Raw genomic sequence first — 12,691 nt, 5'->3', positions numbered from 1 at the left:
ACCACAAAAAGGAGCATAATTGGACCCCTTTAACAGTTTTTAGTTAGTGGCATTCTCAACTCAAACTTTGATTTGTTTCACTTTTTTATTAAATCATCCTGAATTTCAGTTGAACCAACAATTGAATGCATCACATCATATCAAACCAGCTTTTAAATTATAATGTTTTTACATTTTCTGTTTTAGATTTTAGACCAACATTCAAACTTTGGGCCTGTCTTGTGCACTGTTGTCACTAGACCTGTTCTAACAGAGAGCTATATCACACTCAGCACATCAAGGCTCAGCACATATAGGATAAACAATGCCACTGTCAAACCCATCACTTGGCTGCTTCCCTAAATCAATTCCTCACACTCTTCCTGGATTAGCCATGGATGACTTAATTGATTCAGCACAGTCAAGTGATCTTCAAACAAACAGGCTTTTCCAACTTGAAAAGGGAGTGACAGCCACCAAACCTGAACTCTCTGTAGATGACAAATCATTCCTGCGGGCGACAAACGTTATTCTTAACAATGGCTGGCTGCTGCTGGAAAGATATCTCCCGCCTGTCCTACATTCCTATAGGCTACCACATAAAATGGGTGAAGAGCAAAGCAAAACCAGCAATGGGTCATTTCTGCCGTTTACTAATTGAGAAGTCTTGAAGATAAATTTCCACGATAACGGATACGCCTCTGTGGTTGGCACGTGCCTCCGAGCTGTCGGGCAGAGTGAGTCTTTTTAGGGGTTTTCCTGACTTTGCTTTTAGACTACAGTTTAATCTTGCCTTGGAGCGGTGGGATGACAGACAGAGCGATTAACACTAGTTTTATCAGAGTCCAGTTAAGCGGCTGCAGCTCTCAGAGGACTTCCTATTGTGCACAAGCCCAACGGAAGGGACGTATTCATTGTGAAGTACAGTAACTGCAACCTCTCCAGAAAAAATGTCCAAGCTCATTGTCAATCCTCATGCTCTACATACAGCACGTTGAAAATGATATCTTCACATTACTGGATATAACTGCGTTGCTAGGTCAAGCTACGTTTTCAATTCCCCCACAAAATGTAAAAACCTTCCATCAAACAGAGTGTTGGACAGAGTCACAGGGAGTGAGGGATATGTATCCACAGCTCTGATGAACATCATCAGACAGGAAGCAGGGAAGTGTTTACTGCTCTGTCAGGAGGATGGACTAGGACAGGCTTCTCCCACAGCAGGCAGAGCGAGTGGGGAGATTGCAGAGAGAGGTGGGAGCAGGATGGAAATTATGTGTGGCTTAGATTCAGCAGCAATTGAAATAGTGTCAAAATATCCTCAGAGAAAAGTACTCCTACTTTGTTAAAGGTTTGCCAAGGCAGAGGTAAAGACGATGTACGCAAGAAGGAAAAATTAGAATAACAAATTATTCAGTACAGAATAAAATGACAAATATATAGTTTACATAAATAAATGTTAGTGTATTTTTATTGTATAGAATTCAGTTTTTATCTTCTTAATTGTTTTATTATTAATACATTATTTAGCTTTTATCCCTTTCAAATACTTGTAAGAGCATGTTATTGTTGTTCTTGTTAAGTCAAGTCAAGTGCAGAAATATAGTTTTTGATGACACAGTGTGATGTGCCTCAGTTGTATAATCCAGCATCACTTTTTTTGGGTCTAATTTGTAATTTATGCAGATTACTAAACGGATTATTTCATTGCATTGGAATGCTTCAACTGTAATGAAGACACAGTCTGTTTCTTCCTAACTTCATTCAGCCAAATTCACCTCCCCCTGACATACTTCTCAATGGATCCTTCCAATCTTTGCGAAAGATGGAAGCAACACTACGTAACTGCCTGGTGAAATTACGGTGACAACAAAGAATCTGGGACTGACCGTCAATATGCCAATAGTTATCGTAGCTCAATTATGAACCTAATGATGTTAACATCAATCTTCGTAGAAAATAGTTCTAATGTTAAAAGTCAAAGTAGTATGTAGATGCTGCATTGAAATATCAAGCACTGACAATTCAAAGAAAACCCAGTTTAAGTTTAACCTGCTGCCTGACAGGACAGCAATTACTTTTAATTTCACCATATAATGAAGCTGCACTAAATGTAATGACATTGTGTAATTGTTTACCTAACTGACCATCATATTTAAAGAGCATCTTGCAGGTTGTTTTTTTTCTACATTTATGCTTAAACTTGCTTGAAAATTACAATTAAAAAAGTGAATGTAGGATTTGATATGTTTTACGAGACATAAGGGCAGGAATTCAGAGGGAAAGGAGCAATTTTGAGCTCTGCTCTTAAAAATTGCTTTTTTTTTTAAGGTCATACGTCAAACGCATCATATTACATCACAAAGGGTAAACATCTCCACTCTCTGACCGCGGGTATAGTTAGTAGTTGCGTTGAGTTGAGCGGTTGTGTTTTAGTGAGCTGGTATTTTTCGGTAGTTTTACATTGTATTTCACCATTTGTAATCATGGTGCAGTATTGTGTTTGGGCAGGTTGCACAAATACCAGCCTGTCAGGACATCGAGTCCACAGTTTCCCTCACGGGAAAATGACCGGAGCTAGCGTTCGTTCCTGGGTGCGTTGTGCATCCACCTCCCTGCAGCACATACTCTCCACAGCTTTACCAGGAAACCGTATTACATCTCTCTCCCCCTCCCCTTCGCTGCTCTCTCTCTCTCTCCCCTCCGGTACACGGCACCGTAAGACGTAGTGTGGAGTTGCATTAGGTAACGCTGTGGTGGCTGTACTGCTCCAGCCGCCTCCTTTGTGTTTGTTTGTTTCCCCCTGTCTGTGTTGTTTGTGTGTGCGTGGTGGCTGTCACTCCTGGCTCTCGGCTTAACCTCAACTCACCTGCTGTAATCAGCTGTGCACCCTCCCCGACTACACACCTGCTTTCCATCAAGCCATTTACAACGACATATCAACGGAGGCTCCACAACCTTTCTCCGCCAGATCGTCAATCAGCCGTATCTCGCGTCTCCCCTCCGGTACACAGCACCGTAGTGTGGAGTTGCATTAGGTAACGCGAGATACGGCTGATACTTGCGCATTAGTTTCTGTTATGGATCAGTATCAACAGTCATGCCAGTAACGTTACTATATTATCAATGCTACTTTAGTTATAGCCTGATATAGCTAACTTCACAATGTTGTGGTGTGACGTTAGCTAACATTCTGTAGCTAACGCCGGTCACTAACCAAGATAGCTGCCCAGTTCTCCACTGGTTCTCCTCACACCACAGCTCAATTTCTCTCCGATGGCCGTTATTTCTTCTAATCCTTGGCTGCTCCTGGTCTCTTGGACGCCTAGCAGGCTCATAATTATAAGGTTGTGGTATATTTTTTTGAAAATCTAGTGTATTCATCATTTGCCTACACATTTATTCACAGGTGTCTTTAACCTGGAAGTCGCTCTTTAAGCTTCTTGATGATAACAAATGCAAGGTATACTTAATTTCTTTGATATGACTGGCGAGGACCTCCGACTTTGTCTTTAATCGGGTCAAATAACAGGGCCAAGATGTAGAAGGAACGCACCCTGATGGGCTGCTCTCATCTATTCCCCACCCTCAAAGATGAGCTAAGACTGTAGTCTAAGTGGCTTGTTCCCGACTCACACATGCAATAGATTATGTTTAGCAACAGTTTTGATTTTTCAACTAACTCAAGTTAACCTGCTGATGCACAGTTGTTTAGACAACATAGTCTCAGTCCCCGATAGTCCAATAGCGACGCTTGGTCAGGGTCCTTTGGTGTGCAGTTGTGACGCACCGAGTCTCCTTCAGCTTCATAAACGGACGCAAAGAGCTTTCAACTGATTGCAATGTATTCCCATCGGTGGCGGTATTTGACGCTCAGGGAAGAACCGCATCGGTCCATGTCGGCGGCAGTTAAAGACAATGTGAGCGTCCATTCCCATTGGATAACGGAGAATTTTACACCCGGAAATAAGTAATCTCCTTACTGTTGATTGATTTTACAGTGATATCTACACTACTCATTGACTCAAAAACACCAGATTATCCTTGTTAATTACACAACATTGATTGGTTTAAATTGTTTACAATGATTTTGTGTTTTACCCCTTCGACTCTGAGAAACAAATAGTTGTATCGGAGTTTAGGATGGCCGAAAACACTACACTACCCATAATCTTCAGCTATCGTTTGAAACTACACCATGCTTTTTTCTCGACAAACCCCGTGATTAGTCCTCAAGCTCTGTGATTGGTTGACCTCCGACTGTATTCACATGGGGGTAACAAAAACGTATGAAAGAGTTTTAAAATACTTCTTTTGGCCAGGACTTAAGTCTGACGTAGTTCTTTATTGTCAAACATGTCATGTGTGCCAAGTTGCTGGTAAACCAAATCAGGTGATTCACCCTGCTCCTCTCATTCCCATTCGAGTAATGGGAGAGCCATTTGAAAGGGTGATTGTGGATTGTGTGGGACCCTTGCCAAAAACTAAAACTGGAAACCAGTTTCTCTTAACTGTCATGTGTGCCTCCACTAGGTTCCCAGAAGCCATCCCACTACGGAAAATCACTGCCCCGGTCATCACCAAGGCACTTCTGAAGTTTTTCTCCACGTTTGGTCTACCAAAGGTAGTTCAAACAGACCAAGGTACTAACTTCATGTCTAAAGTGTTTGCCCAGGTACTTGACACCTTAGGGATCAAGCATGTGACATCCAGCCCATATCATCCTGAAAGTCAGGGGGCATTAGAGAGGTCTCACCAGACTATGAAGTGCATGTTAAGAAAACATTGCCACAAGTCTCATAAAGATTGGGATGACGGTGTTCCTTTAGTGTTATTTGCCGCCCGTGAAGCTGTTCAGGAGTCTCTAGGTTTTAGTCCTGCTGAGCTAGTGTTTGGACATGAAGTCAGAGGTCCTTTAAAAGTTCTTAAAGAGCATTTGATCATGCCAATGAACAAAGTTTGCAGTATCCCAGAGTATATCGCCAAACTTAAGGATCGTCTACATCGTGCTTGCTCCTTGGCTAGGGAAGCTCTGACCTCTACCCAGGGGAAAATGAAGAAACGCTACAACCAGATGGCGCTAACACGCTTGTTTCAGCCAGGTGACAAGGTGTTGGTTCTATTGCCTGTACCTGGTTCTGCTCTGTCTACTAAAGGGGGCCGATAATGTTCTTGCCGATGCACTATCTCGTGCTATGTAAATAGAAAATGTATATTGTCTCGTCCAAACATACTGTTTGGATTTATATGTGTGGGGGTGTTACGTGCCAGGCAGGCTGTACTTGTGTGGTTTTCTTTCCCTCCTGTGTTTCTCTCTTCTTCCTGTCTTCTGCACAGCTAATCAGCAGCTGATCGGAATCTGCCTGTGCACCTGAATCTGATGGCTGATTGGATCCCCTCACCCTCAGCTGGCCTATCAGCAGCCAGGGCCAACCATAAAGGAGGCACCCAGGAAGTCTTCTCTCTCTCTCACTCTGGGCCTGTTGCTGATGAAGGAGCCTGCAGTGTTTAGCAACTCATGATCTTTGTATTGTCTGACCTTTTTGAAAGTGTGTGTTGAGAGGTGGAGGAGTTAGGTAAGTCTGGGGTACCCTGTACATTTCTCACCACGTAGCTAACTAATGTTCAGACACACTAGGTTAGCGGATTGTTGCCACCCCTGTATATTGTTTTGTCAAATTCTTTGTAGTTTAGTTATTTAGGGGTTTTTTGTTTGAGTTTTGGTTTCAAAGGATAGATGTAGAGATAGGCCTGGTTTTGTTATGCTTGTTTCTTTTGTTTGGCACAATCCTTTGACTCCTCCTCCTCCTCCTCCTCCTCACCAACCGAGTTTTTCAATTATATGTCTGTTCGGTTCTGGGTTTACGCAAATAAACCTTTTGTCAACTGTTACACTGACTCTCTCATGATTATTGGTTGTATGTTATTGTCTCCAGGTCCCCTAGACCTTAGTGGGGACGTAACAAATGGACATAACATATGAAAAAAAAAACGTTTCGGAAAATATAAAATCATACTTTATTCAGCAGTGCTTGCTCTTTGAAAGTCATCACATAAATGAATTGTAATAAATGGTTCGGCTGCATTACATATTACACATCTGGCTTAGTTCTTTATTTATCTACAGCAGGGGTCGGCAACCCCTGGCATGCGTGCCAGCATTGGCACGCGGCACCGTAACCAGTGGCACATTAGGAATAAGTGGAATAAGTGTGCAAAATATTGAAATTGTATTTTCGGATCCTGAACGAGACCCCCGCCAGAGCGCATCTCCCCGTTACCTGCAGAAGGAAGCCATGCACGCAACGCAGCCCAGCTCTCTTTAACTCCAGGCGACTTTCTGCTGCTTTCCTCCGTGGTGCAGTGCTGATCGTTTCACCACGGAGGAAAGCACTTCACAAATTGCAGTAGGCCTACCCATACTGTAAGGAGCTGTACAAATGCCGCAGTTTTTGCGTGGCTATGTCTTTAGTTGAAAGCCCAGTGGCGATCTGCTCATCTCTCATCTAAATAATATGCTACAAAGGGGCGGATGGCCATCTGTGTGTTGAACTTTCCTATCGGCTCCCAGACCATAGTCAAGGAGGGCAGAAGCAACAAGCTTCAAGTTCAATAACCCACTTTAGCTTAAATGACTGGAGAGAGGCGAGCTCTTCTTGGGAGGCCGTTGCATTTATTTAGCTGTTCTTCTGTTTCACAAAATACATCACAGACCTCTGTTTTTCTGCTTCCTCGTTTCCCTTCCAGAAACATACACACGTTCCCTCACTGTCGCTCTACCATCCACAAACACACACACATGCACAAGCCACACCCCTCTCTCTCTCTCTCTCTCTCCCTTAAAGGGACAGCGATCTCATCTCACTCTGCATGACACTAATATCATAACATGTGTGTTCTGGAGAATCACAGAACGGATGATCGTCCTTATTATTATGCAGTTTAAACCAATTTAAATGTATTTGTTAAATTCGGCATCATAAGTTGCGCTGACAGGTCCACAAACTGCTTCCCCGCAGCGAGGCTCCCCCGTTGATAATTCTCGATCGTTGGCACGCTGATAACAATTTTTTTTTAAAATGGCACTTCATATCAAAAAGGTTGCAGACCCCTGATCTACAGAGATCGGGCACCAGAATAGACCGGACACTATTCTTTTACTATCTGTTTTAATTTCACAATGAAGTTAGTTTTAATATTATAATTTTGTATTAATATTAACTAGACAGCTGGGTCATGTTAAGACCATCTTTTCTGTGTTGCTGTCGGTTTTTCCCATCGCTTTTATGTTACAAATATCAAAACAATATATGTGTGGTGGACAACAAAATATATCCGTCGTAAACTAAACCGGAAACAGCAGTATAATTTATTGTGTAACACTGTAAACTTGACAGCTTTTTAACCCGAACCACCTACTGGTTAAAGCACGTTATTACTCGTTTTGAGTAATTGCAATGCAGGTAGATTGTGTTGCTTTTTAATGACTGTTTTTAAATGCCTTTTTCTTAATGTCTTTCATTTTTGTAAAGCACTATGAATTACCTTGTGTTGAAAGGTGCTATATAAATAAACTTGCCTTGCCTCACCCCTCGACACCGGGTCCGTCTGCGTCGCGTCACGGCTGCGCCGCGGTTTTGGTCCGGTCTCCTCCGGCGTCATACCCTACTGGGCCCGTTTCAGGAGCGTTTCAGAAGCGTTTCAGAAGCATTTCAGAGTTGGAGCGTCTTGCCTGCCGGCTCGCAGTTTTTGTTGATTTGGACATATTTCCTGGACAGGCTACTTTGTACAGGCAAAGTTAATAATAATTGTAATATTCCAGTTATAAACAACATGAACTAAACTAATTTATTTTGTGGATTGACTGGATGCTCTGACCAGTTCCTGCCCAGCGCTATGCAACGCCTCGTGTCGCGTCGAAAATAGACTTGCATCCTATTTTTAGCGGAGCCCAGCGCCGAGACGCTTCTGGGACGCTTCTGAGCCGTAACGCGGCACGTCTGGCAGAATAGCACCCATTAGAGGTTTCTCAATAGGCCTACTCAAATTTCCCCTCCTCGACCCCTCGATCCTCCGGTAGTGACCCGGAAATGAATTTCAGCGCGCCAGTTTGAAGGAAATCTCATTTCTCTAAATGCACATCGAGCAGGGCCGGCCCTAGATCTTTGGGGGCCCTAAGCGAGCTTTGGCTTGGGGGCCCCCCTCACTCTAGCGCGTTCTCACTACACACAACACGGAACCAACTTTTGTCTTATGATGTTAGCATAAGCACACATATTGTATAAATAAGCATGTAAACACCGTGGACCTAACCTCCTCTAGAGGGGTCCTCACCTCCTCTAGGGGGGTCCAGGGGCATGCTCCCCCGGGATTTTTTTTTTTAAATATTGAAGTTAAAAACATCAATCTGATGCACTTTGAAAGCAAAATTAAGAGATCTATGGATACATCTCTCAACACCCATCTTTATGGATATTTTACAAATCACTTAAACTGTATACTTGTTTTGTCATAATAGTATTTCATAACTGTTTTTCATTTATTCTCTCTGGCTGTCCATCTCATAATGTTCACATAGAAACTAGTTGTCGATGGGAATATCATTCAGAAGAATTATAATTTCTTGCAAACATCTGTCACAAGAGATTGTTTACCTGGCTCAAGTGGTGGCTCTGGGGTTGTTGTGTGAGCCACCATGAATTGTCGTCTTTTTTAATAAAATGTTTTCTTATGTCCATCTTCAAAAACTCTGAGTCCGACTGACAGTTTATGTTAAACATTTTCACAGCTTACAGGATAGGTACCTGTCAGCCAATAAGACAGATGTTTATTTCCATTCAACTCTCTGGTTGGTCTGGTGTCTTGCCTCTGTTGCATTCACTGAACACGGGAAATTACAATCCTGCCGTCCTCTCTTGTGTCATGATGAGGTTCAGGTAAAGCACGGTTAATGTATTATTGACTCAATAATATAATACATGACTTTGACAGTAGGCAATCTAGGCATATTAACACAATTAGTTAAACATACTTATCACGGCGACTGTGTACTGAGATTTTCTTTTTTATAAAAAAAAAAAACTTTTTTTTTTTGCTAGGGGGCCCCTTAGTGGCTGCGGGGCGGCCACTTATGTCGCTTAATGGGTCGGGCCGGCTCTGACATCGAGGACCGAACATCAAGCATCGAGGAGGCTCTCTGGAGGAGCTCTAACTGAGGAGACACTGATGCATCCTCCACGGCTCCTCCACGGATGCATTTCCGGGAACGGTGGAGGCGTGACGCGCGGCCGGACTTATCTCAGCCAATGACAGCTCTGCATGCATCTCTTGGATATTATTTTAGTAACTGTCTGCTTTCATCGCAACACGATTTTTACAGTGAGAACAGCTGTGAGGTCCGTGCAGAAAGCAGAGCAGTGTGTCAAATATATATCACTAAGTATAACAGGCCTACATTAATTTCTGTATTTGTATGCTGTAGTTTAGTAGATATCTACAAATAAAGAGCCGATATTTTTCTAAGACCATTTAGTGCTTCACATAATAAAATACACAACAGCTGTAGCCTGATTATGCTTTTAGGAGCAGTAGGTGTGTGTGGTACAGTGTGTAGGTGTGTGTTGTTGTACAGTGCGTAGATGCGGCGGACAGACGGGTCTCAGTTGGTTTGGTGTCCTATGCTTACTTTGAATACTTGTACAACTTTTGGCCCGTAATTTCAATTCCCCATTTGAGCGACCAGAGAGAGAGGGGGGAGGGGGGGGGGGGGGGGGGGGTGGATTTATACAGTCTCTGATTGTGTTACGTTATTATGAGAGTGCTCTCATACTTGTTTGATTCTGAAATTGTATATATTTATATAAATATATGTGTGTGTGTATATGTCCGCATCTGTAGCCTGTTATTGTCTCATTATACCGCACTGTCAATGCATTAAAAGTAAATATATATAAATCGTCATGAACACATCTGTCCATCAGAGTGCTGCTGTGCCTCCTGTCATCATTAATGGACGTCTCTTTAAAATGACCGCTCAGAGGAGAGGAGTTCTCATTTCTCTAACCGCCTGCTGCCTCCACTCCTCCCTCCTCGGTTCCCCTCCTCAGTCCTCCGCTCGCATCTCCTGTGGGCAGCACCAAGCCTCGAGGAGAGGAGTCGAGGATAGGAGTCGAGGAGGGGAAATTTGAGTATTGAGAAACCTCTATTGACTAGAGTGGCCGTGATCACTGTGAACCCCGCGGCGCAGCCGTAATGCGGCCGTAACGCGGCCGTAATGCGGCGCAGTCGGACCCGGTGGAATCGAGGGGTAAGGTCTGCTGCATGTTTTGTTGAATGTGTTATATTTGATGAAAACATTTAAATTTTAAGAGTACATACAAATTAGGGGGAAAGTAGAAGGTCAATGATAGAAATATTGAATAGAAAATATCAAGAAGCTGTAAATGATCTCTACAATAAAACAATTTAGTGCCGGATGTACAAAGATAGGAGGATGTGCAAAAAAAGACAAATTAATTAGGCTTTATTAAAACATGAAATGCTACTTTTAGGTTTTCTTTTAAATACAAGCTTTGGGGGTATCTGCAGATAAATATTAAGCCTGATAAAGTACTTATAGTCTAATATATTGCATGGTTTGTTTTGGGACTTGACAATCAACTCTCCTGCAATGTTAACTATGTTGAAGCACTTATTTTAACCGATATTATGCATATTTATTATACTCTTATAAGATGTATGTAGATAGTATAAGAAATGTGCAGAATATGAGTTTAATGGTGGAGGCACATACATATTGATAGATGTCTTGTAGAGGAACCTGCGACCCAAGTTTTTCATTCATTGCATAACTACACCGTAGTTGTGTATATGATATGTCAATAAACCTTTGAAAATCTTGAAATCTTGAAAGGGATATGCAAAATTAATTAACTATTAGAGAATAACGAGTAATGAATATGCTTTATAGGGATCTGCAGATACATTTTTTGTCTTCTCAAGCACCAACTATCAAATATCTCTCCTGATTGTTGGCACTTGACAATCACCTTCCCTGAATTTTACTCAGGTGCAACTAAAGTCTGATTTAAGGGTTGTTTATATTTCACATCATTAATCAGAATCTGCAAAGGAACTAAAATAAATGTATTGGAGTAAAAATACCATGTTAACCTTAAAGAAAGTCCTCAGGATTAGAAAAGACCCCCATCAACCCAGCCACAAACTGTTCTGTCTGCTGCCGTCTGGCAGGCGGTACCGCAGCATCCGGACTAAAACCACCAGACTCGGGGACAGTTTCATCCCACAGGCCAGAAGACTATTAAACACCTGAACTTTGAAACAACTTCCACAACATTCATCTGGCTGCAATTTACAAATTATTTATCTAATATATCATATTCCAATCACTTGTATATAGACACCGATGTGTTTACCATCCCCTAAACCTCCAGGGATGTATACAGTTTAATACTGGCAACTTGTAACTATGGGAAATACGAACACGTCTTTTAACCAGTTGGCCCCAAGCCTGTTTTTCAGGCCTCAGGCTCGAAAATGACATTCCCAGAACAATTGACTTTATCTTCACTTATAAAAAGGGGCAAATTAATCATCTTTTTTCTCAAAGCAATAATAAACCTGTGAGTTGGATGTAGAAGAGTCAGAATCAATATAGAATGTTTTTATTTTAAAGTAAATTCAAATTGAACATAAATGATAGCGCCCGTCCAAAAAAATGACATTACTTATAGTGAAAACCACCCTTGAATGATGGGATAGTAGACTAAAAGCTTTAGGAATCCAAACTATAACATAATAAGTACCCTGTATCAAGATTGATGCAAAACAAGTGACATTTGAGATATAGAAAAAAAAAAAACTTCTGGGGTCATTTGGGTGCATTTTCCATATCTATTGCCCCCCTTGGTTGATTTTAATAACGTTCGAGTCCAGTTTTGGATCGTGTGCCTTCGATGGGTTTCATTCCATTTCAAAGTGCTGTATGACGCTCGGCATAAACTTTGTGCACTGCCACTCCAACATCCAATCACAGAGCTTGAGGACTAATCACGGGCTTTGTCAAGCAAAGCGGCTGGTGTAGTTCTAGCTGAGGATTATGGGTAGTGTAGGGTTATTACACAATTTAAACCAGTCAATGTTGTGTAATTAAAAAGGATAATCTGGTGTTTTTGAGTTGACATGTATGTAGATATCACTGTAAAACCAATCTACAGTAAGGAGAATACTTACTTCCGGGTGTAAAATTCTCCACTATCAAATGGGAATGGACGCTCACATTGCCTTTAAAACTGCCACCGACATGGACCGATGCGGTGCTTCCCTGAGCGTCAAATACCGCCGCCAATGGGAATACATTGCAATGAGTTGAAAGCTCTTTGCCTCCATTTATGAAGCTGAAGGAGACTCAGCGCGTCACAACCAGTGTTGGGCAAGTTACTTTTAAAAAGTAATAGTTATAGTTACTGCTCTCAAAAAAGTAACTAGTTACTTTATTAGTTAATAAATTATAAAAGTAACTAGTAACAAGTTACTTTACTTTACTTTAAAAATAATAACAATAAAAATACAAGTTTTTGTGTTGTTCTGTGGCACAGTAAGAGAGAAGACAACTCCCCATCATTGTAGCAATTATCATTACGAAATGTAGTGGAACAATAAAACACAAAAGATATGTTTAGACATTGGTTGA

This window comes from Notothenia rossii, assembly GCF_949606895.1.
Source record: "Notothenia rossii genome assembly, chromosome: 4".
Lineage (NCBI taxonomy): Eukaryota > Metazoa > Chordata > Actinopteri > Perciformes > Nototheniidae > Notothenia > Notothenia rossii.
This window is presented reverse-complemented; position numbering follows the sequence as displayed.